We start from the raw sequence: 26,748 nt of genomic DNA on the forward strand, positions 1-26,748 counted from the left end.
GTTCTTGGGCAACAGTTTGGAGTGCAGACCAAGGTGGATGAGTGATAAAGGCAATGGATTGCTAATCCATTGTGCTCTGCACTCGTGGGTTCAGCATCGCACAGCATTTATTCATTTCTTCCTTGGTTAAAAAATCTGTCATTTTAACCGATACATAGATTACCTTCAGACGAGTGTCGTGACCCTTGTGGGGGTCGTAGAGCAAAACTGAGATGGTCAAACAATTTTGTAGGTCAAACCGTTCGGAAGCTACAGCCATTTGTATGAGAAGACTGATTTTCGGGATGTGTCATGTTTTGACAAACATTGTTCTCGCTCTGCCGCATTTCACCAAAGATGCAGAGGTGTGACATCAGCGGTTATGAAGGTTTGAGAAGCATCCAGTGCAAAAAAAGTGACATTTCTAGTTTAACCTGTCTACGATACTGGTTCCCAATTGGGAATCAACCCTCCCACGTGCAGCTGGAACGGTGGCGCATGGAACGCAAAAATATTCTTAAAAATATTTAACCTCCACACATTAACAAGTCCAATAGCTCAAATGAAAGATAAACATCTTGTTCATTTAGCCAGCAAGTCAGATTTCTAAAATGTTTTACGGCGAAAACATAGCACATATATATGTAAAACCACCACCAGACACAGCTCATTTCAATAGCCAAAACATGCAATCAACAAACGCAGGATTAAAAAATAAATCGCTCACTAACCTTTTGAAAATCTTCATCAGATGACAGTAATATGACATATTACACAGTACATATTTTTTTTTTTCAATAATATGCCATTTATATCCATAAATGTCCATTTACAGTGAGTTCACCTTCAGAAATTACTCAAAAACGCCCGCAGGAAATCTATGTAGCGCGGCAAGATAACGTAAAATAGACATCATAAACTTTGACTAAATATACATGTTCTACATATAGTTAGAAAGATACACTGCTTCTTTATACAACCGCTGTGTTAGATTTATTTTTAACGTTACAGAAATCGCACACTATTCCATATTGTGAGACAGCGCTCAGTTCCAAGCTACATTTCCACGTAATGTTGGAGTCAACAGAAACACAGATTTAAGCATAAATATTCCCTTACCTTCGATGGTCTTCGTTCAGAATGTTCTGGAAGGCTTCATACTTACCCAATACATCGTTTGGTTTCAAGTCTTGCGTCTTTGTATTAGCTACTGCTAATAACATCAGCTGAAATGCACCCAAAACGTCCTCTGGTCCGGATAAGTTGCGCATCAAAACTTCAAAATTACACATTATATGTCGACTAAACAGGTCAAACTAAGTGCAGAAGCAAGCTTTATGATGTTTTAGACGTGCAAAACAAACTTCAATTCAATCGCCCATCGTCTGCCCTTCTCTTCAGTGCTGGAAACAAAGGAATGACTGTGACCAATTCGCGCCCATACGCACAGCCTATTCTCTCGTGGCACGCACTAATTTCACTCCCATAGGGTCAATTCTCGCGCGATTTGAACGGTTTGAAGCTCTAATGAAAGAGGACATCTAGCGGAAGAGATAGAAAGTGTCCCCAGAATCATAGCTGGTTGGGAGGGGTGGGGGCATGACGTCAAAGTTGCTCCAACTTTCATGGCCACAGAAACTAGTTTGGAAGAATGCCTGCCCTGTGAGTTCTGCTATACTTACAGACATAATTCCAACGGTTTTAGAATCTTTAGAGTGTTTTCTATCCAATAATAATTTTTATTTGCATATATTAACAATTTTTGAAAGATTTTTTTTCCAGTTTACTAGGGGTACCCAATCTCTCCAAAGGGGGCGTATATCTGCCATATCCTCAACAGGTTAAAACAGACAGATTCCAATGGGGATTTTTTATTTTATTCATGTACCGGTGCGTCAATCGGATCAAATGAAATGAGATCCAATTGATTTTGATGTCTACTTTTTAATTTTTTTAATCTACATTAGCTCTTTCTTCATTTGTTTCTTGCTGTTACAGCTAATGAAGATTGAATCTGAAAGACTCAGCAGATGAATTACAGAGTATTTTAACTAAAACCTGGTCAACTGCTTGGAAGACAGCTATGCTCACAAGTATACCACCAACACTCACGTTATTCACTGTGGCCTGGCACCATCGACCTGTCAATCCAAATCCTCACCGTCATTACTGGTGACTGCAATAAAAATGCCTTTGATAAAACGGCTCGTTGGTCTAGGGGTATGATTCTCGCTTCGGGTGCGAGAGGTCCCGGGTTCAAATCCCGGACGAGCCCATGTGTAGATCCTTTAACAATCTGAAAGAGGCGGTTCTTGGGCAACAGTTTGGAGTGCAGACCAAGGTGGATGAGTGATAAAGGCAATGGATTGCTAATCCATTGTGCTCTGCACTCGTGGGTTCAGCATCGCACAGCATTTATTCATTTCTTCCTTGGTTAAAAAATCTTTCATTTTAACCGGTACATAGATTACCTTCAGACGAGTGTCGTGACCCTTGTGGGGGTCGTAGAGCAAAACTGAGATGGTCAAACAATTTTGTAGGTCAAACCGTTCGGAAGCTACAGCCATTTGTATGAGAAGACTGATTTTCGGGATGTGTCATGTTTTGACAAACATTGTTCTCGCTCTGCCGCATTTCACCAAAGATGCAGAGGTGTGACATCAGCGGTTATGAAGGTTTGAGAAGCATCCAGTGCAAAAAAAGTGACATTTCTAGTTTAAAACAGACAGATTCCAATGGGGATTTTTTATTTTATTCATGTACCGGTGCGTCAATCGGATCAAATGAAATGAGATCCAATTGATTTTGATGTCTACTTTTGAATTTTTTTAATCTACATTAGCTCTTTCTTCATTTGTTTCTTGCTGTTACAGCTAATGAAGATTGAATCTGAAAGATTCAGCAGATGAATTACAGAGTATTTGAACTAAAACCTGGTCAACTGCTTGGAAGACAGCTATGCTCACAAGTATACCACCAACACTCACGTTATTCACTGTGGCCTGGCACCATCGACCTGTCAATCCAAATCCTCACCGTCATTGCTGGCGACTGCAATAAAAATGCCTTTGATAAAATGGCTCGTTGGTCTAGGGGTATGATTCTCGCTTCGGGTGCGAGAGGTCCCGGGTTCAAATCCCGGACGAGCCCATGTGTAGAGCCTTTAACAATCTGAAATAGGCGGTTCTTGGGCAACAGTTTGGAGTGCAGACCAAGGTGGATGAGTGATAAAGGCAATGGATTGCTAATCCATTGTGCTCTGCACTCGTGGGTTCAGCATCGCACAGCATTTATTCATTTCTTCCTTGGTTAAAAAATCTTTCATTTTAACCGGTACATAGATTACCTTCAGACGAGTGTCGTGACCCTTGTGGGGGTCGTAGAGCAAAACTGAGAACGACATTGTGTTTGTGAGAGTCTCCCCTTTCCATGGAATGGTCAAACAATTTTGTAGGTCAAACCGTTCGGAAGCTACAGCCATTTGTATGAGAAGACTGATTTTCGGGATGTGTCATGTTTTGACAAACATTGTTCTCGCTCTGCCGCATTTCACCAAAGATGCAGAGGTGTGACATCAGCGGTTATGAAGGTTTGAGAAGCATCCAGTGCAAAAAAAGTGACATTTCTAGTTTAAAACAGACAGATTCCAATGGGGATTTTTTATTTTATTCATGTACCGGTGCGTCAATCGGATCAAATGAAATGAGATCCAATTGATTTTGATGTCTACTTTTGAATTTTTTTAATCTACATTAGCTCTTTCTTCATTTGTTTCTTGCTGTTACAGCTAATGAAGATTGAATCTGAAAGATTCAGCAGATGAATTACAGAGTATTTGAACTAAAACCTGGTCAACTGCTTGGAAGACAGCTATGCTCACAAGTATACCACCAACACTCACGTTATTCACTGTGGCCTGGCACCATCGACCTGTCAATCCAAATCCTCACCGTCATTGCTGGCGACTGCAATAAAAATGCCTTTGATAAAATGGCTCGTTGGTCTAGGGGTATGATTCTCGCTTCGGGTGCGAGAGGTCCCGGGTTCAAATCCCGGACGAGCCCATGTGTAGAGCCTTTAACAATCTGAAATAGGCGGTTCTTGGGCAACAGTTTGGAGTGCAGACCAAGGTGGATGAGTGATAAAGGCAATGGATTGCTAATCCATTGTGCTCTGCACTCGTGGGTTCAGCATCGCACAGCATTTATTCATTTCTTCCTTGGTTAAAAAATCTTTCATTTTAACCGGTACATAGATTACCTTCAGACGAGTGTCGTGACCCTTGTGGGGGTCGTAGAGCAAAACTGAGAACGACATTGTGTTTGTGAGAGTCTCCCCTTTCCATGGAATGGTCAAACAATTTTGTAGGTCAAACCGTTCGGAAGCTACAGCCATTTGTATGAGAAGACTGATTTTCGGGATGTGTCATGTTTTGACAAACATTGTTCTCGCTCTGCCGCATTTCACCAAAGATGCAGAGGTGTGACATCAGCGGTTATGAAGGTTTGAGAAGCATCCAGTGCAAAAAAAATGACATTTCTAGTTTAAAACAGACAGATTCCAATGGGGATTTTTTATTTTATTCATGTACCGGTGCGTCAATCGGATCAAATGAAATGAGATCCAATTGATTTTGATGTCTACTTTTTAATTTTTTTTATCTACATTAGCTCTTTCTTCATTTGTTTCTTACTGTTACAGCTAATGAAGATTGAATCTGAAAGACTCAGCAGATGAATTACAGAGTATTTGAACTAAAACCTGGTCAACTGCTTGGAAGACAGCTATGCTCACAAGTATACCACCAACACTCACGTTATTCACTGTGGCCTGGCACCATCGACCTGTCAATCCAAATCCTCACCGTCATTGCTGGCGACTGCAATAAAAATGCCTTTGATAAAATGGCTCGTTGGTCTAGGGGTATGATTCTCACTTCGGGTGTGAGAGGTCTCGGGTTCAAATCCCGGACGAGCCCATGTGTAGAGCCTTTAACAATCTGAAAGAGGCGGTTCTTGGGCAACAGTTTGGAGTGCAGACCAAGGTGGATGAGTGATAAAGGCAATGGATTGCTAATCCATTGTGCTCTGCACGCGTGGGTTCAGCATCGCACAGCATTTATTAATTTCTTCCTTGGTTAAAAAATCTGTCATTTTAACCGGTACATAGATTACCTTCAGACGAGTGTCGTGACCCTTGTGGGGGTCGTAGAGCAAAACTGAGATGGTCAAACAATTTTGTAGGTCAAACCGTTCGGAAGCTACAGCCATTTGTATGAGAAGACTGATTTTCGGGATGTGTCATGTTTTGACAAACATTGTTCTCGCTCTGCCGCATTTCACCAAAGATGCAGAGGTGTGACATCAGCGGTTATGAAGGTTTGAGAAGCATCCAGTGCAAAAAAAGTGACATTTCTAGTTTAAAACAGACAGATTCCAATGGGGATTTTTTATTTTATTCATGTACCGGTGCGTCAATCGGATCAAATGAAATGAGATCCAATTGATTTTGATGTCTACTTTTTAATTTTTTTAATCTACATTAGCTCTTTCTTCATTTGTTTCTTGCTGTTACAGCTAATGAAGATTGAATCTGAAAGACTCAGCAGATGAATTACAGAGTATTTGAACTAAAACCTGGTCAACTGCTTGGAAGACAGCTATGCTCACAAGTATACCACCAACACTCACGTTATTCACTGTGGCCTGGCACCATCGACCTGTCAATCCAAATCCTCACCGTCATTACTGGTGACTGCAATAAAAATGCCTTTGATAAAACGGCTCGTTGGTCTAGGGGTATGATTCTCGCTTCGGGTGCAAGAGGTCCCGGGTTCAAATCCTGGACGAGCCCATGTGTAGAGCCTTTAACAATCTGAAAGAGGCGGTTCTTGGGCAACAGTTTGGAGTGCAGACCAAGGTGGATGAGTGATAAAGGCAATGGATTGCTAATCCATTGTGCTCTGCACTCGTGGGTTCAGCATCGCACAGCATTTATTAATTTCTTCCTTGGTTAAAAAATCTGTCATTTTAACCGGTACATAGATTACCTTCAGACGAGTGTCGTGACCCTTGTGGGGGTCGTAGAGCAAAACTGAGATGGTCAAACAATTTTGTAGGTCAAACCGTTCGGAAGCTACAGCCATTTGTATGAGAAGACTGATTTTCGGGATGTGTCATGTTTTGACAAACATTGTTCTCGCTCTGCCGCATTTCACCAAAGATGCAGAGGTGTGACATCAGCGGTTATGAAGGTTTGAGAAGCATCCAGTGCAAAAAAAATGACATTTCTAGTTTAAAACAGACAGATTCCAATGGGGATTTTTTATTTTATTCATGTACCGGTGCGTCAATCGGATCAAATGAAATGAGATCCAATTGATTTTGATGTCTACTTTTTAATTTTTTTAATCTACATTAGCTCTTTCTTCATTTGTTTCTTACTGTTACAGCTAATGAAGATTGAATCTGAAAGACTCAGCAGATGAATTACAGAGTATTTGAACTAAAACCTGGTCAACTGCTTGGAAGACAGCTATGCTCACAAGTATACCACCAACACTCACGTTATTCACTGTGGCCTGGCACCATCGACCTGTCAATCCAAATCCTCACCGTCATTGCTGGCGACTGCAATAAAAATGCCTTTGATAAAATGGCTCGTTGGTCTAGGGGTATGATTCTCACTTCGGGTGTGAGAGGTCTCGGGTTCAAATCCCGGACGAGCCCATGTGTAGAGCCTTTAACAATCTGAAAGAGGCGGTTCTTGGGCAACAGTTTGGAGTGCAGACCAAGGTGGATGAGTGATAAAGGCAATGGATTGCTAATCCATTGTGCTCTGCACTCGTGGGTTCAGCATCGCACAGCATTTATTAATTTCTTCCTTGGTTAAAAAATCTGTCATTTTAACCGGTACATAGATTACCTTCAGACGAGTGTCGTGACCCTTGTGGGGGTCGTAGAGCAAAACTGAGATGGTCAAACAATTTTGTAGGTCAAACCGTTCGGAAGCTACAGCCATTTGTATGAGAAGACTGATTTTCGGGATGTGTCATGTTTTGACAAACATTGTTCTCGCTCTGCCGCATTTCACCAAAGATGCAGAGGTGTGACATCAGCGGTTATGAAGGTTTGAGAAGCATCCAGTGCAAAAAAAGTGACATTTCTAGTTTAAAACAGACAGATTCCAATGGGGATTTTTTATTTTATTCATGTACCGGTGCGTCAATCGGATCAAATGAAATGAGATCCAATTGATTTTGATGTCTACTTTTTAATTTTTTTAATCTACATTAGCTCTTTCTTCATTTGTTTCTTGCTGTTACAGCTAATGAAGATTGAATCTGAAAGACTCAGCAGATGAATTACAGAGTATTTGAACTAAAACCTGGTCAACTGCTTGGAAGACAGCTATGCTCACAAGTATACCACCAACACTCACGTTATTCACTGTGGCCTGGCACCATCGACCTGTCAATCCAAATCCTCACCGTCATTACTGGTGACTGCAATAAAAATGCCTTTGATAAAACGGCTCGTTGGTCTAGGGGTATGATTCTCGCTTCGGGTGCAAGAGGTCCCGGGTTCAAATCCTGGACGAGCCCATGTGTAGAGCCTTTAACAATCTGAAAGAGGCGGTTCTTGGGCAACAGTTTGGAGTGCAGACCAAGGTGGATGAGTGATAAAGGCAATGGATTGCTAATCCATTGTGCTCTGCACTCGTGGGTTCAGCATCGCACAGCATTTATTAATTTCTTCCTTGGTTAAAAAATCTGTCATTTTAACCGGTACATAGATTACCTTCAGACGAGTGTCGTGACCCTTGTGGGGGTCGTAGAGCAAAACTGAGATGGTCAAACAATTTTGTAGGTCAAACCGTTCGGAAGCTACAGCCATTTGTATGAGAAGACTGATTTTCGGGATGTGTCATGTTTTGACAAACATTGTTCTCGCTCTGCCGCATTTCACCAAAGATGCAGAGGTGTGACATCAGCGGTTATGAAGGTTTGAGAAGCATCCAGTGCAAAAAAAGTGACATTTCTAGTTTAAAACAGACAGATTCCAATGGGGATTTTTTATTTTATTCATGTACCGGTGCGTCAATCGGATCAAATGAAATGAGATCCAATTGATTTTGATGTCTACTTTTTAATTTTTTTAATCTACATTAGCTCTTTCTTCATTTGTTTCTTGCTGTTACAGCTAATGAAGATTGAATCTGAAAGACTCAGCAGATGAATTACAGAGTATTTGAACTAAAACCTGGTCAACTGCTTGGAAGACAGCTATGCTCACAAGTATACCACCAACACTCACGTTATTCACTGTGGCCTGGCACCATCGACCTGTCAATCCAAATCCTCACCGTCATTACTTGGTGACTGCAATAAAAATGCCTTTGATAAAACGGCTCGTTGGTCTAGGGGTATGATTCTCGGTTCGGGTGCGAGAGTTCCCAGGTTCAAATCCCGGACGAGCCCATGTGTAGAGCCTTTAACAATCTGAAAGAGGCGGTTCTTGGGCAACAGTTTGGAGTGCAGACCAAGGTGGATGAGTGATAAAGGCAATGGATTGCTAATCCATTGTGCTCTGCACTCGTGGGTTCAGCATCGCACAGCATTTATTCATTTCTTCCTTGGTTAAAAAATCTGTCATTTTAACCGGTACATAGATTACCTTCAGACGAGTGTCGTGACCCTTGTGGGGGTCGTAGAGCAAAACTGAGATGGTCAAACAATTTTGTAGGTCAAACCGTTCGGAAGCTACAGCCATTTGTATGAGAAGACTGATTTTCGGGATGTATCATGTTTTGACAAACATTGTTCTCGCTCTGCCGCATTTCACCAAAGATGCAGAGGTGTGACATCAGCGGTTATGAAGGTTTGAGAAGCATCCAGTGCAAAAAAAGTGACATTTCTAGTTTAAAACAGACAGATTCCAATGGGGATTTTTTATTTTATTCATGTACCGGTGCGTCAATCGGATCAAATGAAATGAGATCCAATTGATTTTGATGTCTACTTTTTAATTTTTTTAATCTACATTAGCTCTTTCTTCATTTGTTTCTTGCTGTTACAGCTAATGAAGATTGAATCTGAAAGACTCAGCAGATGAATTACAGAGTATTTGAACTAAAACCTGGTCAACTGCTTGGAAGACAGCTATGCTCACAAGTATACCACCAACACTCATGTTATTCACTGTGGCCTGGCACCATCGACCTGTCAATCCAAATCCTCACCGTCATTACTGGTGACTGCAATAAAAATGCCTTTGATAAAACGGCTCGTTGGTCTAGGGGTATGATTCTCGCTTCGGGTGCGAGAGGTCCCGGGTTCAAATCCTGGACGAGCCCATGTGTAGAGCCTTTAACAATCTGAAAGAGGCGGTTCTTGGGCAACAGTTTGGAGTGCAGACCAAGGTGGATGAGTGATAAAGGCAATGGATTGCTAATCCATTGTGCTCTGCACTCGTGGGTTCAGCATCGCACAGCATTTATTCATTTCTTCCTTGGTTAAAAAATCTGTCATTTTAACCGGTACATAGATTACCTTCAGACGAGTGTCGTGACCCTTGTGGGGGTCGTAGAGCAAAACTGAGATGGTCAAACCGTTCGGAAGCTACAGCCATTTGTATGAGAAGACTGATTTTCGGGATGTGTCATGTTTTGACAAACATTGTTCTCGCTCTGCCGCATTTCACCAAAGATGCAGAGGTGTGACATCAGCGGTTATGAAGGTTTGAGAAGCATCCAGTGCAAAAAAAGTGACATTTCTAGTTTAAAACAGACAGATTCCAATGGGGATTTTTTATTTTATTCATGTACCGGTGCGTCAATCGGATCAAATGAAATGAGATCCAATTGATTTTGATGTCTACTTTTTAATTTTTTTAATCTACATTAGCTCTTTCTTCATTTGTTTCTTGCTGTTACAGCTAATGAAAATTGAATCTGAAAGACTCAGCAGATGAATTACAGAGTATTTGAACTAAAACCTGGTCAACTGCTTGGAAGACAGCTATGCTCACAAGTATACCACCAACACTCACGTTATTCACTGTGGCCTGGCACCATCGACCTGTCAATCCAAATCCTCACCGTCATTACTGGTGACTGCAATAAAAATGCCTTTGATAAAACGGCTCGTTGGTCTAGGGGTATGATTCTCGCTTCGGGTGCGAGAGTTCCCGGGTTCAAATCCCGGACGAGCCCATGTGTAGAGCCTTTAACAATCTGAAAGAGGTGGTTCTTGGGCAACAGTTTGGAGAGCAGACCAAGGTGGATGAGTGATAAAGGCAATGGATTGCTAATCCATTGTGCTCTGCACTCGTGGGTTCAGCATCGCACAGCATTTATTCATTTCTTCCTTGGTTAAAAAATCTGTCATTTTAACCGGTACATAGATTACCTTCAGACGAGTGTCGTGACCCTTGTGGGGGTCGTAGAGCAAAACTGAGATGGTCAAACAATTTTGTAGGTCAAACCGTTCGGAAGCTACAGCCATTTGTATGAGAAGACTGATTTTCGGGATGTGTCATGTTTTGACAAACATTGTTCTCGCTCTGCCGCATTTCACCAAAGATGCAGAGGTGTGACATCAGCGGTTATGAAGGTTTGAGAAGCATCCAGTGCAAAAAAAGTGACATTTCTAGTTTAAAACAGACAGATTCCAATGGGGATTTTTTATTTTATTCATGTACCGGTGCGTCAATCGGATCAAATGAAATGAGATCCAATTGATTTTGATGTCTACTTTTGAATTTTTTTAATCTACATTAGCTCTTTCTTCATTTGTTTCTTGCTGTTACAGCTAATGAAGATTGAATCTGAAAGACTCAGCAGATGAATTACAGAGTATTTGAACTAAAACCTGGTCAACTGCTTGGAAGACAGCTATGCTCACAAGTATACCACCAACACTCACGTTATTCACTGTGGCCTGGCACCATCGACCTGTCAATCCAAATCCTCACCGTCATTACTGGCGACTGCAATAAAAATGCCTTTGATAAAACGGCTCGTTGGTCTAGGGGTATGATTCTTGCTTCGGGTGCGAGAGGTCCTGGGTTCAAATCCTGGACGAGCCCATGTGTAGAGCCTATAACAATCTGAAAGAGGCGGTTCTTGGGCAACAGTTTGGAGTGCAGACCAAGGTGGATGAGTGATAAAGGCAATGGATTGCTAATCCATTGTGCTCTGCACTCGTGGGTTCAGCATCGCACAGCATTTATTCATTTCTTCCTTGGTTAAAAAATCTGTCATTTTAACCGGTACATAGATTACCTTCAGACGAGTGTCGTGACCCTTGTGGGGGTCGTAGAGCAAAACTGAGATGGTCAAACAATTTTGTAGGTCAAACCGTTCGGAAGCTACAGCCATTTGTATGAGAAGACTGATTTTCGGGATGTGTCATGTTTTGACAAACATTGTTCTCGCTCTGCCGCATTTCACCAAAGATGCAGAGGTGTGACATCAGCGGTTATGAAGGTTTGAGAAGCATCCAGTGCAAAAAAAGTGACATTTCTAGTTTAAAACAGACAGATTCCAATGGGGATTTTTTATTTTATTAATGTACCGGTGCGTCAATCGGATCAAATGAAATGAAATCCAATTGATTTTGATGTCTACTTTTTAATTTTTTTAATCTACATTAGCTCTTTCTTCATTTGTTTCTTGCTGTTACAGCTAATGAAGATTGAATCTGAAAGATTCAGCAGATGAATTACAGAGTATTTGAACTAAAACCTGGTCAACTGCTTGGAAGACAGCTATGCTCACAAGTATACCACCAACACTCACGTTATTCACTGTGGCCTGGCACCATCGACCTGTCAATCCAAATCCTCACCGTCATTGCTGGCGACTGCAATAAAAATGCCTTTGATAAAATGGCTCGTTGGTCTAGGGGTATGATTCTCGCTTCGGGTGCGAGAGGTCCTGGGTTCAAATCCCGGACGAGCCCATGTGTAGAGCCTTTAACAATCTGAAATAGGCGGTTCTTGGGCAACAGTTTGGAGTGCAGACCAAGGTGGATGAGTGATAAAGGCAATGGATTGCTAATCCATTGTGCTCTGCACTCGTGGGTTCAGCATCGCACAGCATTTATTCATTTCTTCCTTGGTTAAAAAATCTGTCATTTTAACCGGTACATAGATTACCTTCAGACGAGTGTCGTGACCCTTGTGGGGGTCGTAGAGCAAAACTGAGATGGTCAAACAATTTTGTAGGTCAAACCGTTCGGAAGCTACAGCCATTTGTATGAGAAGACTGATTTTCGGGATGTGTCATGTTTTGACAAACATTGTTCTCGCTCTGCCGCATTTCACCAAAGATGCAGAGGTGTGACATCAGCGGTTATGAAGGTTTGAGAAGCATCCAGTGCAAAAAAAGTGACATTTCTAGTTTAAAACAGACAGATTCCAATGGGGATTTTTTATTTTATTCATGTACCGGTGCGTCAATCGGATCAAATGAAATGAGATCCAATTGATTTTGATGTCTACTTTTTAATTTTTTTAATCTACATTAGCTCTTTCTTCATTTGTTTCTTGCTGTTACAGCTAATGAAGATTGAATCTGAAAGACTCAGCAGATGAATTACAGAGTATTTGAACTAAAACCTGGTCAACTGCTTGGAAGACAGCTATGCTCACAAGTATACCACCAACACTCACGTTATTCACTGTGGCCTGGCACCATCGACCTGTCAATCCAAATCCTCACCGTCATTACTGGTGACTGCAATAAAAATGCCTTTGATAAAACGGCTCGTTGGTCTAGGGGTATGATTCTCGCTTCGGGTGCGAGAGTTCCCGGGTTCAAATCCCGGACGAGCCCATGTGTAGAGCCTTTAACAATCTGAAAGAGGCGGTTCTTGGGCAACAGTTTGGAGTGCAGACCAAGGTGGATGAGTGATAAAGGCAATGGATTGCTAATCCATTGTGCTCTGCACTCGTGGGTTCAGCATCGCACAGCATTTATTCATTTCTTCCTTGGTTAAAAAATCTGTCATTTTAACCGGTACATAGATTACCTTCAGACGAGTGTCGTGACCCTTGTGGGGGTCGTAGAGCAAAACTGAGATGGTCAAACAATTTTGTAGGTCAAACCGTTCGGAAGCTACAGCCATTTGTATGAGAAGACTGATTTTCGGGATGTGTCATGTTTTGACAAACATTGTTCTCGCTCTGCCGCATTTCACCAAAGATGCAGAGGTGTGACATCAGCGGTTATGAAGGTTTGAGAAGCATCCAGTGCAAAAAAAGTGACATTTCTAGTTTAAAACAGACAGATTCCAATGGGGATTTTTTATTTTATTCATGTACCGGTGCGTCAATCGGATCAAATGAAATGAGATCCAATTGATTTTGATGTCTACTTTTTAATTTTTTTAATCTACATTAGCTCTTTCTTCATTTGTTTCTTGCTGTTACAGCTAATGAAGATTGAATCTGAAAGACTCAGCAGATGAATTACAGAGTATTTGAACTAAAACCTGGTCAACTGCTTGGAAGACAGCTATGCTCACAAGTATACCACCAACACTCACGTTATTCACTGTGGCCTGGCACCATCGACCTGTCAATCCAAATCCTCACCGTCATTACTGGCGACTGCAATAAAAATGCCTTTGATAAAACGGCTCGTTGGTCTAGGGGTATGATTCTTGCTTCGGGTGCGAGAGGTCCTGGGTTCAAATCCTGGACGAGCCCATGTGTAGAGCCTATAACAATCTGAAAGAGGCGGTTCTTGGGCAACAGTTTGGAGTGCAGACCAAGGTGGATGAGTGATAAAGGCAATGGATTGCTAATCTATTGTGCTCTGCACTCGTGGGTTCAGCATCGCACAGCATTTATTCATTTCTTCCTTGGTTAAAAAATCTGTCATTTTAACCGGTACATAGATTACCTTCAGACGAGTGTCGTGACCCTTGTGGGGGTCGTAGAGCAAAACTGAGATGGTCAAACAATTTTGTAGGTCAAACCGTTCGGAAGCTACAGCCATTTGTATGAGAAGACTGATTTTCGGGATGTGTCATGTTTTGACAAACATTGTTCTCGCTCTGCCGCATTTCACCAAAGATGCAGAGGTGTGACATCAGCGGTTATGAAGGTTTGAGAAGCATCCAGTGCAAAAAAAGTGACATTTCTAGTTTAAAACAGACAGATTCCAATGGGGATTTTTTATTTTATTAATGTACCGGTGCGTCAATCGGATCAAATGAAATGAAATCCAATTGATTTTGATGTCTACTTTTTAATTTGTTTAATCTACATTAGCTCTTTCTTCATTTGTTTCTTGCTGTTACAGCTAATGAAGATTGAATCTGAAAGATTCAGCAGATGAATTACAGAGTATTTGAACTAAAACCTGGTCAACTGCTTGGAAGACAGCTATGCTCACAAGTATACCACCAACACTCACGTTATTCACTGTGGCCTGGCACCATCGACCTGTCAATCCAAATCCTCACCGTCATTGCTGGCGACTGCAATAAAAATGCCTTTGATAAAATGGCTCGTTGGTCTAGGGGTATGATTCTCGCTTCGGGTGCGAGAGGTCCCGAGTTCAAATCCCGGACGAGCCCATGTGTAGAGCCTTTAACAATCTGAAATAGGCGGTTCTTGGGCAACAGTTTGGAGTGCAGACCAAGGTGGATGAGTGATAAAGGCAATGGATTGCTAATCCATTGTGCTCTGCACTCGTGGGTTCAGCATCGCACAGCATTTATTAATTTCTTCCTTGGTTAAAAAATCTGTCATTTTAACCGGTACATAGATTACCTTCAGACGAGTGTCGTGACCCTTGTGGGGGTCGTAGAGCAAAACTGAGATGGTCAAACAATTTTGTAGGTCAAACCGTTCGGAAGCTACAGCCATTTGTATGAGAAGACTGATTTTCGGGATGTGTCATGTTTTGACAAACATTGTTCTCGCTCTGCCGCATTTCACCAAAGATGCAGAGGTGTGACATCAGCGGTTATGAAGGTTTGAGAAGCATCCAGTGCAAAAAAAGTGACATTTCTAGTTTAAAACAGACAGATTCCAATGGGGATTTTTTATTTTATTCATGTACCGGTGCGTCAATCGGATCAAATGAAATGAGATCCAATTGATTTTGATGTCTACTTTTTAATTTTTTTAATCTACATTAGCTCTTTCTTCATTTGTTTCTTGCTGTTACAGCTAATGAAGATTGAATCTGAAAGACTCAGCAGATGAATTACAGAGTATTTGAACTAAAACCTGGTCAACTGCTTGGAAGACAGCTATGCTCACAAGTATACCACCAACACTCACGTTATTCACTGTGGCCTGGCACCATCGACCTGTCAATCCAAATCCTCACCGTCATTACTGGCGACTGCAATAAAAATGCCTTTGATAAAACGGCTCGTTGGTCTAGGGGTATGATTCTTGCTTCGGGTGCGAGAGGTCCTGGGTTCAAATCCCGGACGAGCCCATGTGTAGAGCCTTTAACAATCTGAAATAGGCGGTTCTTGGGCAACAGTTTGGAGTGCAGACCAAGGTGGATGAGTGATAAAGGCAATGGATTGCTAATCCATTGTGCTCTGCACTCGTGGGTTCAGCATCGCACAGCATTTATTCATTTCTTCCTTGGTTAAAAAATCTGTCATTTTAACCGGTACATAGATTACCTTCAGACGAGTGTCGTGACCCTTGTGGGGGTCGTAGAGCAAAACTGAGATGGTCAAACAATTTTGTAGGTCAAACCGTTCGGAAGCTACAGCCATTTGTATGAGAAGACTGATTTTCGGGATGTGTCATGTTTTGACAAACATTGTTCTCGCTCTGCCGCATTTCACCAAAGATGCAGAGGTGTGACATCAGCGGTTATGAAGGTTTGAGAAGCATCCAGTGCAAAAAAAGTGACATTTCTAGTTTAAAACAGACAGATTCCAATGGGGATTTTTTATTTTATTAATGTACCGGTGCGTCAATCGGATCAAATGAAATGAAATCCAATTGATTTTGATGTCTACTTTTTAATTTGTTTAATCTACATTAGCTCTTTCTTCATTTGTTTCTTGCTGTTACAGCTAATGAAGATTGAATCTGAAAGATTCAGTAGATGAATTACAGAGTATTTGAACTAAAACCTGGTCAACTGCTTGGAAGACAGCTATGCTCACAAGTATACCACCAACACTCACGTTATTCACTGTGGCCTGGCACCATCGACCTGTCAATCCAAATCCTCACCGTCATTGCTGGCGACTGCAATAAAAATGCCTTTGATAAAATGGCTCGTTGGTCTAGGGGTATGATTCTCGCTTCGGGTGCGAGAGGTCCCGGGTTCAAATCCCGGACGAGCCCATGTGTAGAGCCTTTAACAATCTGAAATAGGCGGTTCTTGGGCAACAGTTTGGAGTGCAGACCAAGGTGGATGAGTGATAAAGGCAATGGATTGCTAATCCATTGTGCTCTGCACTCGTGGGTTCAGCATCGCACAGCATTTATTAATTTCTTCCTTGGTTAAAAAATCTGTCATTTTAACCGGTACATAGATTACCTTCAGACGAGTGTCGTGACCCTTGTGGGGGTCGTAGAGCAAAACTGAGATGGTCAAACAATTTTGTAGGTCAAACCGTTCGGAAGCTACAGCCATTTGTATGAGAAGACTGATTTTCGGGATGTGTCATGTTTTGACAAACATTGTTCTCGCTCTGCCGCATTTCACCAAAGATGCAGAGGTGTGACATCAGCGGTTATGAAGGTTTGAGAAGCATCCAGTGCAAAAAAAGTGACATTTCTAGTTTAAAACAGACAGATTCCAATGGGGATTTTTTATTTTATTCATGTACCGGTGCGTCAATCGGATCAAATGAAATGAGATCCAATTGATTTTGATGTCTACTTTTTAATTTTTTTAATCTACATTAGCTCTTTCTTCATTTGTTTCTTGCTGTTACAGCTAATGAAGATTGAATCTGAAAGACTCAGCAGATGAATTACAGAGTATTTGAACTAAAACCTGGTCAACTGCTTGGAAGACAGCTATGCTCACAAGTATACCACCAACACTCACGTTATTCACTGTGGCCTGGCACCATCGACCTGTCAATCCAAATCCTCACCGTCATTGCTGGCGACTGCAATAAAAATGCCTTTGATAAAATGGCTCGTTGGTCTAGGGGTATGATTCTCGCTTCGGGTGCGAGAGGTCCAGGGTTCAAATCCTGGACGAGCCCATGTGTAGAGCCTTTAACAATCTGAAAGAGGCGGTTCTTGGGCAACAGTTTGGAGTGCAGACCAAGGTGGATGAGTGATAAAGGCAATGGATTGCTAATCCATTGTGCTCTGCACTCGTGGGTTCAGCATCGCACAGCATTTATTAATTTCTTCCTTGGTTAAAAAATCTGTCATTTTAACCGGTACATAGATTACCTTCAGACGAGTGTCGTGACCCTTGTGGGGGTCATAGAGCAAAACTGAGAACGACATTGTGTTTGTGAGAGTCTCCCCTTTCCATGGAATGGTCAAACAATTTTGTAGGTCAAACCGTTCGGAAGCTACAGCCATTTGTATGAGAAGACTGATTTTCGGGATGTGTCATGTTTTGACAAACATTGTTCTCGCTCTGCCGCATTTCACCAAAGATGCAGAGGTGTGACATCAGCGGTTATGAAGGTTTGAGAAGCATCCAGTGCAAAAAAAGTGACATTTCTAGTTTAAAACAGACAGATTCCAATGGGGATTTTTTATTTTATTCATGTACCGGTGCGTCAATCGGATCAAATGAAATGAGATCCAATTAATTTTGATGTCTACTTTTGAATTTTTTTAATCTACATTAGCTCTTTCTTCATTTGTTTCTTGCTGTTACAGCTAATGAAGATTGAATCTGAAAGACTCAGCAGATGAATTACAGAGTATTTGAACTAAAACCTGGTCAACTGCTTGGAAGACAGCTATGCCCACAAGTATACCACCAACACTCACGTTATTCACTGTGGCCTGGCACCATCGACCTGTCAATCCAAATCCTCACCGTCATTACTGGCGACTGCAATAAAAATGCCTTTGATAAAACGGCTCGTTGGTCTAGGGGTATGATTCTCGCTTCGGGTGTGAGAGGTCCTGGGTTCAAATCCCGGACGAGCCCATGTGTAGAGCCTTTAACAATCTGAAAGAGGTGGTTCTTGGGCAACAGTTTGGAGTGCAGACCAAGGTGGATGAGTGATAAAGGCAATGGATTGCTAATCCATTGTGCTCTGCACTCGTGGGTTCAGCATCGCACAGCATTTATTCATTTCTTCCTTGGTTAAAAAATCTGTCATTTTAACCGGTACGTAGATTACCTTCAGACGAGTGTCGTGACCCTTGTGGGGGTCGTAGAGCAAAACTGAGATGGTCAAACAATTTTGTAGGTCAAACCGTTCGGAAGCTACAGCCATTTGTATGAGAAGACTGATTTTCGGGATGTGTCATGTTTTGACAAACATTGTTCTCGCTCTGCCGCATTTCACCAAAGATGCAGAGGTGTGACATCAGCGGTTATGAAGGTTTGAGAAGCATCCAGTGCAAAAAAAGTAACATTTCTAGTTTAAAACAGACAGATTCCAATGGGGATTTTTTATTTTATTCATGTACCGGTGCGTCAATCGGATCAAATGAAATGAGATCCAATTGATTTTGATGTCTACTTTTTAATTTTTTTAATCTACATTAGCTCTTTCTTCATTTGTTTCTTGCTGTTACAGCTAATGAAGATTGAATCTGAAAGACTCAGCAGATGAATTACAGAGTATTTGAACTAAAACCTGGTCAACTGCTTGGAAGACAGCTATGCTCACAAGTATACCACCAACACTCACGTTATTCACTGTGGCCTGTCACCGTCGACTGCAATAAAAATGCCTTTGATAAAACGGATCGTTGGTCTAGGGGTATGATTCTCGCTTCGGGTGCGAGAGGTCCCGGGTTCAAATCCCGGACGAGCCCATGTGTAGAGCCTTTACCAATCTGAAAGAGGCGGTTCTTGGGCAACAGTTTGGAGTGCAGACCAAGGTGGATGAGTGATAAAGGCAATGGATTGCTAATCCATTGTGCTCTGCACTCGTGGGTTCAAGCATCGCACAGCATTTATACATTTCTTCCTTGGTTAAAAAATCTGTCATTTTAACCGGTACATAGATTACCTTCAGACGAGTGTCGTGACCCTTGTGGGGGTCGTAGAGCAAAACTGAGATGGTCAAACAATTTTGTAGGTCAAACCGTTCGGAAGCTACAGCCATTTGTATGAGAAGACTGATTTTCGGGATGTGTCATGTTTTGACAAACATTGTTCTCGCTCTGCCACATTTCACCAAAGATGCAGAGGTGTGACATCAGCGGTTATGAAGGTTTGAGAAGCATCCAGTGCAAAAAAAGTGACATTTCTAGTTTAAAACAGACAGATTCCAATGGGGATTTTTTATTTTATTCATGTACCGGTGCGTCAATCGGATCAAATGAAATGAGATCCAATTAATTTTGATGTCTACTTTTGAATTTTTTTAATCTACATTAGCTCTTTCTTCATTTGTTTCTTGCTGTTACAGCTAATGAAGATTGAATCTGAAAGACTCAGCAGATGAATTACAGAGTATTTGAACTAAAACCTGGTCAACTGCTTGGAAGACAGCTATGCCCACAAGTATACCACCAACACTCACGTTATTCACTGTGGCCTGGCACCATCGACCTGTCAATCCAAATCCTCACCGTCATTACTGGCGACTGCAATAAAAATGCCTTTGATAAAACGGCTCGTTGGTCTAGGGGTATGATTCTCGCTTCGGGTGTGAGAGGTCCTGGGTTCAAATCCCGGACGAGCCCATGTGTAGAGCCTTTAACAATCTGAAAGAGGTGGTTCTTGGGGAACAGTTTGGAGTGCAGACCAAGGTGGATGAGTGATAAAGGCAATGGATTGCTAATCCATTGTGCTCTGCACTCGTGGGTTCAGCATCGCACAGCATTTATTCATTTCTTCCTTGGTTAAAAAATCTATCATTTTAACCGGTACATAGATTACCTTCAGACGAGTGTCGTGACCCTTGTGGGGGTCGTAGAGGAAAACTGAGATGGTCAAACAATTTTGTAGGTCAAACCGTTCGGAAGCTACAGCCATTTGTATGAGAAGACTGATTTTCGGGATGTGTCATGTTTTGACAAACATTGTTCTCGCTCTGCCGCATTTCACCAAAGATGCAGAGGTGTGACATCAGCGGTTATGAAGGTTTGAGAAGCATCCAGTGCAAAAAAAGTGACATTTCTAGTTTAAAACAGACAGATTCCGATGGGGATTTTTTATTTTATTCATGTACCGGTGCGTCAATCGGATCAAATGAAATGAGATCCAATTAATTTTGATGTCTACTTTTGAATTTTTTTAATCTACATTAGCTCTTTCTTCATTTGTTTCTTGCTGTTACAGCTAATGAAGATTGAATCTGAAAGACTCAGCAGATGAATTACAGAGTATTTGAACTAAAACCTGGTCAACTGCTTGGAAGACAGCTATGCCCACAAGTATACCACCAACACTCACGTTATTCACTGTGGCCTGGCACCATCGACCTGTCAATCCAAATCCTCACCGTCATTACTGGCGACTGCAATAAAAATGCCTTTGATAAAACGGCTCGTTGGTCTAGGGGTATGATTCTCGCTTCGGGTGTGAGAGGTCCTGGGTTCAAATCCCGGACGAGCCCATGTGTAGAGCCTTTAACAATCTGAAAGAGGTGGTTCTTGGGGAACAGTTTGGAGTGCAGACCAAGGTGGATGAGTGATAAAGGCAATGGATTGCTAATCCATTGTGCTCTGCACTCGTGGGTTCAGCATCGCACAGCATTTATTCATTTCTTCCTTGGTTAAAAAATCTATCATTTTAACCGGTACATAGATTACCTTCAGACGAGTGTCGTGACCCTTGTGGGGGTCGTAGAGGAAAACTGAGATGGTCAAACAATTTTGTAGGTCAAACCGTTCGGAAGCTACAGCCATTTGTATGAGAAGACTGATTTTCGGGATGTGTCATGTTTTGACAAACATTGTTCTCGCTCTGCCGCATTTCACCAAAGATGCAGAGGTGTGACATCAGCGGTTATGAAGGTTTGAGAAGCATCCAGTGCAAAAAAAGTGACATTTCTAGTTTAAAACAGACAGATTCCGATGGGGATTTTTTATTTTATTCATGTACCGGTGCGTCAATCGGATCAAATGAAATGAAATCCAATTGATTTTGATGTCTACTTTTTAATTTTTTTAATCTACATTAGCTCTTTCTTCATTTGTTTCTTGCTGTTACAGCTAATGAAGATTGAATCTGAAAGACTCAGCAGATGAATTACAGAGTATTTGAACTAAAACCTGGTCAACTGCTTGGAAGACAGCTATGCTCACAAGTATACCACCAACACTCACGTTATTCACTGTGGCCTGGCACCATTGACCTGTCAATCCAAATCCTCACCGTCATTACTGGTGACTGCAATAAAAATGCCTTTGATAAAACGGCTCGTTGGTCTAGGGGTATGATTCTCGCTTCGGGTGCGAGAGGTCCCGGGTTCAAATCGTGGACGAGCCCATGTGTAGAGCCTTTAACAATCTGAAATAGGCGTTTCTTGGGCAACAGTTTGGAGTGCAGACCAAGGTGGATGAATGATAAAGGCAATGGATTGCTAATCCATTGTGCTCTGCACTCGTGGGTTCAGCATCGCACAGCATTTATTCATTTATTCCTTGGTTAAAAAATCTGTCATTTTAACCGGCACATAGATTACCTTCAGACGAGTGTCGTGACCCTTGTGGGGGTCGTAGAGCAAAACTGAGATGGTCAAACAATTTTGTAGGTCAAACCGTTCGGAAGCTACAGCCATTTGTATGAGAAGACTGATTTTCGGGATGTGTCATGTTTTGACAAACATTGTTCTCGCTCTGCCGCATTTCACCAAAGATGCAGAGGTGTGACATCAGCGGTTATGAAGGTTTGAGAAGCATCCAGTGCAAAAAAAGTGACATTTCTAGTTTAAAACAGACAGATTCCGATGGGGATTTTTTATTTTATTCATGTACCGGTGCGTCAATCGGATCAAATGAAATGAGATCCAATTAATTTTGATGTCTACTTTTGAATTTTTTTAATCTACATTAGCTCTTTCTTCATTTGTTTCTTGCTGTTACAGCTAATGAAGATTGAATCTGAAAGACTCAGCAGATGAATTACAGAGTATTTGAACTAAAACCTGGTCAACTGCTTGGAAGACAGCTATGCCCACAAGTATACCACCAACACTCACGTTATTCACTGTGGCCTGGCACCATCGACCTGTCAATCCAAATCCTCACCGTCATTACTGGCGACTGCAATAAAAATGCCTTTGATAAAACGGCTCGTTGGTCTAGGGGTATGATTCTCGCTTCGGGTGTGAGAGGTCCTGGGTTCAAATCCCGGACGAGCCCATGTGTAGAGCCTTTAACAATCTGAAAGAGGTGGTTCTTGGGGAACAGTTTGGAGTGCAGACCAAGGTGGATGAGTGATAAAGGCAATGGATTGCTAATCCATTGTGCTCTGCACTCGTGGGTTCAGCATCGCACAGCATTTATTCATTTCTTCCTTGGTTAAAAAATCTATCATTTTAACCGGTACATAGATTACCTTCAGACGAGTGTCGTGACCCTTGTGGGGGTCGTAGAGGAAAACTGAGATGGTCAAACAATTTTGTAGGTCAAACCGTTCGGAAGCTACAGCCATTTGTATGAGAAGACTGATTTTCGGGATGTGTCATGTTTTGACAAACATTGTTCTCGCTCTGCCGCATTTCACCAAAGATGCAGAGGTGTGACATCAGCGGTTATGAAGGTTTGAGAAGCATCCAGTGCAAAAAAAGTGACATTTCTAGTTTAAAACAGACAGATTCCGATGGGGATTTTTTATTTTATTCATGTACCGGTGCGTCAATCGGATCAAATGAAATGAAATCCAATTGATTTTGATGTCTACTTTTTATTTTTTTTTATCTACATTAGCTCTTTCTTCATTTGTTTCTTGCTGTTACAGCTAATGAAGATTGAATCTGAAAGACTCAGCAGATGAATTACAGAGTATTTGAACTAAAACCTGGTCAACTGCTTGGAAGACAGCTATGCTCACAAGTATACCACCAACACTCACGTTATTCACTGTGGCCTGGCACCATTGACCTGTCAATCCAAATCCTCACCGTCATTACTGGTGACTGCAATAAAAATGCCTTTGATAAAACGGCTCGTTGGTCTAGGGGTATGATTCTCGCTTCGGGTGCGAGAGGTCCCGGGTTCAAATCGTGGACGAGCCCATGTGTAGAGCCTTTAACAATCTGAAATAGGCGTTTCTTGGGCAACAGTTTGGAGTGCAGACCAAGGTGGATGAATGATAAAGGCAATGGATTGCTAATCCATTGTGCTCTGCACTCGTGGGTTCAGCATCGCACAGCATTTATTCATTTATTCCTTGGTTAAAAAATCTGTCATTTTAACCGGCACATAGATTACCTTCAGACGAGTGTCGTGACCCTTGTGGGGGTCGTAGAGCAAAACTGAGATGGTCAAACAATTTTGTAGGTCAAACCGTTCGGAAGCTACAGCCATTTGTATGAGAAGACTGATTTTCGGGATGTGTCATGTTTTGACAAACATTGTTCTCGCTCTGCCGCATTTCACCAAAGATGCAGAGGTGTGACATCAGCGGTTATGAAGGTTTGAGAAGCATCCAGTGCAAAAAAAGTGACATTTCTAGTTTAAAACAGACAGATTCCAATGGGGATTTTTTATTTTATTCATGTACCGGTGCGTCAATCGGATCAAATGAAATGAGATCCAATTAATTTTGATGTCTACTTTTGAATTTTTTTAATCTACATTAGCTCTTTCTTCATTTGTTTCTTGCTGTTACAGCTAATGAAGATTGAATCTGAAAGACTCAGCAGATGAATTACAGAGTATTTGAACTAAAACCTGGTCAACTGCTTGGAAGACAGCTATGCCCACAAGTATACCACCAACACTCACGTTATTCACTGTGGCCTGGCACCATCGACCTGTCAATCCAAATCCTCACCGTCATTACTGGCGACTGCAATAAAAATGCCTTTGATAAAACGGCTCGTTGGTCTAGGGGTATGATTCTCGCTTCGGGTGCGAGAGGTCCTGGGTTCAAATCCCGGACGAGCCCATGTGTAGAGCCTTTAACAATCTGAAAGAGGTGGTTCTTGGGCAACAGTTTGGAGTGCAGACCAAGGTGGATGAGTGATAAAGGCAATGGATTGCTAATCCATTGTGCTCTGCACTCGTGGGTTCAGCATCGCACAGCATTTATTCATTTCTTCCTTGGTTAAAAAATCTGTCATTTTAACCGGTACATAGATTACCTTCAGACGAGTGTCGTGACCCTTGTGGGGGTCGTAGAGCAAAACTGAGATGGTCAAACAATTTTGTAGGTCAAACCGTTCGGAAGCTACAGCCATTTGTATGAGAAGACTGATTTTCGGGATGTGTCATGTTTTGACAAACATTGTTCTCGCTCTGCCGCATTTCACCAAAGATGCAGAGGTGTGACATCAGCGGTTATGAAGGTTTGAGAAGCATCCAGTGCAAAAAAAGTGACATTTCTAGTTTAAAACAGACAGATTCCGATGGGGATTTTTTATTTTATTCATGTACCGGTGCGTCAATCGGATCAAATGAAATGAGATCCAATTAATTTTGATGTCTACTTTTGAATTTTTTTAATCTACATTAGCTCTTTCTTCATTTGTTTCTTGCTGTTACAGCTAATGAAGATTGAATCTGAAAGACTCAGCAGATGAATTACAGAGTATTTGAACTAAAACCTGGTCAACTGCTTGGAAGACAGCTATGCCCACAAGTATACCACCAACACTCACGTTATTCACTGTGGCCTGGCACCATCGACCTGTCAATCCAAATCCTCACCGTCATTACTGGCGACTGCAATAAAAATGCCTTTGATAAAACGGCTCGTTGGTCTAGGGGTATGATTCTCGCTTCGGGTGTGAGAGGTCCTGGGTTCAAATCCCGGACGAGCCCATGTGTAGAGCCTTTAACAATCTGAAAGAGGTGGTTCTTGGGGAACAGTTTGGAGTGCAGACCAAGGTGGATGAGTGATAAAGGCAATGGATTGCTAATCCATTGTGCTCTGCACTCGTGGGTTCAGCATCGCACAGCATTTATTCATTTCTTCCTTGGTTAAAAAATCTATCATTTTAACCGGTACATAGATTACCTTCAGACGAGTGTCGTGACCCTTGTGGGGGTCGTAGAGGAAAACTGAGATGGTCAAACAATTTTGTAGGTCAAACCGTTCGGAAGCTACAGCCATTTGTATGAGAAGACTGATTTTCGGGATGTGTCATGTTTTGACAAACATTGTTCTCGCTCTGCCGCATTTCACCAAAGATGCAGAGGTGTGACATCAGCGGTTATGAAGGTTTGAGAAGCATCCAGTGCAAAAAAAGTGACATTTCTAGTTTAAAACAGACAGATTTCGATGGGGATTTTTTATTTTATTCATGTACCGGTGCGTCAATCGGATCAAATGAAATGAAATCCAATTGATTTTGATGTCTACTTTTTAATTTTTTTAATCTACATTAGCTCTTTCTTCATTTGTTTCTTGCTGTTACAGCTAATGAAGATTGAATCTGAAAGACTCAGCAGATGAATTACAGAGTATTTGAACTAAAACCTGGTCAACTGCTTGGAAGACAGCTATGCTCACAAGTATACCACCAACACTCACGTTATTCACTGTGGCCTGGCACCATTGACCTGTCAATCCAAATCCTCACCGTCATTACTGGTGACTGCAATAAAAATGCCTTTGATAAAACGGCTCGTTGGTCTAGGGGTATGATTCTCGCTTCGGGTGCGAGAGGTCCCGGGTTCAAATCGTGGACGAGCCCATGTGTAGAGCCTTTAACAATCTGAAATAGGCGTTTCTTGGGCAACAGTTTGGAGTGCAGACCAAGGTGGATGAATGATAAAGGCAATGGATTGCTAATCCATTGTGCTCTGCACTCGTGGGTTCAGCATCGCACAGCATTTATTCATTTATTCCTTGGTTAAAAAATCTGTCATTTTAACCGGCACATAGATTACCTTCAGACGAGTGTCGTGACCCTTGTGGGGGTCGTAGAGCAAAACTGAGATGGTCAAACAATTTTGTAGGTCAAACCGTTCGGAAGCTACAGCCATTTGTATGAGAAGACTGATTTTCGGGATGTGTCATGTTTTGACAAACATTGTTCTCGCTCTGCCGCATTTCACCAAAGATGCAGAGGTGTGACATCAGCGGTTATGAAGGTTTGAGAAGCATCCAGTGCAAAAAAAGTGACATTTCTAGTTTAAAACAGACAGATTCCAATGGGGATTTTTTATTTTATTCATGTACCGGTGCGTCAATCGGATCAAATGAAATGAGATCCAATTGATTTTGATGTCTACTTTTGAATTTGTTTAATCTACATTAGCTCTTTCTTCATTTGTTTCTTGCTGTTACAGCTAATGAAGATTGAATCTGAAAGACTCAGCAGATGAATTACAGAGTATTTGAACTAAAACCTGGTCAATTGCTTGGAAGACAGCTATGCTCACAAGTATACCACCAACACTCACGTTATTCACTGTGGCCTGGCACCATCGACCTGTCAATCCAAATCCTCACCGTCATTACTGGCGACTGCAATAAAAATGCCTTTGATAAAAC

At 41.8% G+C, this 26,748-nt stretch overlaps 5 non-coding genes across 5 annotated transcripts; all 5 read left to right on the forward strand.

Annotated features, from left to right (window-relative positions):
- The first annotated feature begins 2,182 nt into the window (after nt 1-2,182).
- On the forward strand, nt 2,183-2,254 carry trnap-cgg (transfer RNA proline (anticodon CGG)). The gene has a single exon. It is a non-coding gene; the product is annotated as a tRNA-Pro (tRNA).
- Nucleotides 2,255-3,057: 803 nt separating this feature from the next.
- On the forward strand, nt 3,058-3,129 carry trnap-cgg (transfer RNA proline (anticodon CGG)). The gene has a single exon. It is a non-coding gene; the product is annotated as a tRNA-Pro (tRNA).
- An 842-nt stretch (nt 3,130-3,971) lies between these two features.
- On the forward strand, nt 3,972-4,043 carry trnap-cgg (transfer RNA proline (anticodon CGG)). Its single transcript has one exon. It is a non-coding gene; the product is annotated as a tRNA-Pro (tRNA).
- Nucleotides 4,044-16,244: 12,201 nt separating this feature from the next.
- On the forward strand, nt 16,245-16,316 carry trnap-cgg (transfer RNA proline (anticodon CGG)). The gene has a single exon. It is a non-coding gene; the product is annotated as a tRNA-Pro (tRNA).
- A 7,807-nt stretch (nt 16,317-24,123) lies between these two features.
- On the forward strand, nt 24,124-24,195 carry trnap-cgg (transfer RNA proline (anticodon CGG)). Its single transcript has one exon. It is a non-coding gene; the product is annotated as a tRNA-Pro (tRNA).
- Nucleotides 24,196-26,748: the final 2,553 nt, after the last annotated feature.

Source organism: Oncorhynchus mykiss, chromosome 15, assembly GCF_057628025.1.
Source record: "Oncorhynchus mykiss isolate SJ-2025 chromosome 15, ASM5762802v1, whole genome shotgun sequence".
Lineage (NCBI taxonomy): Eukaryota > Metazoa > Chordata > Actinopteri > Salmoniformes > Salmonidae > Oncorhynchus > Oncorhynchus mykiss.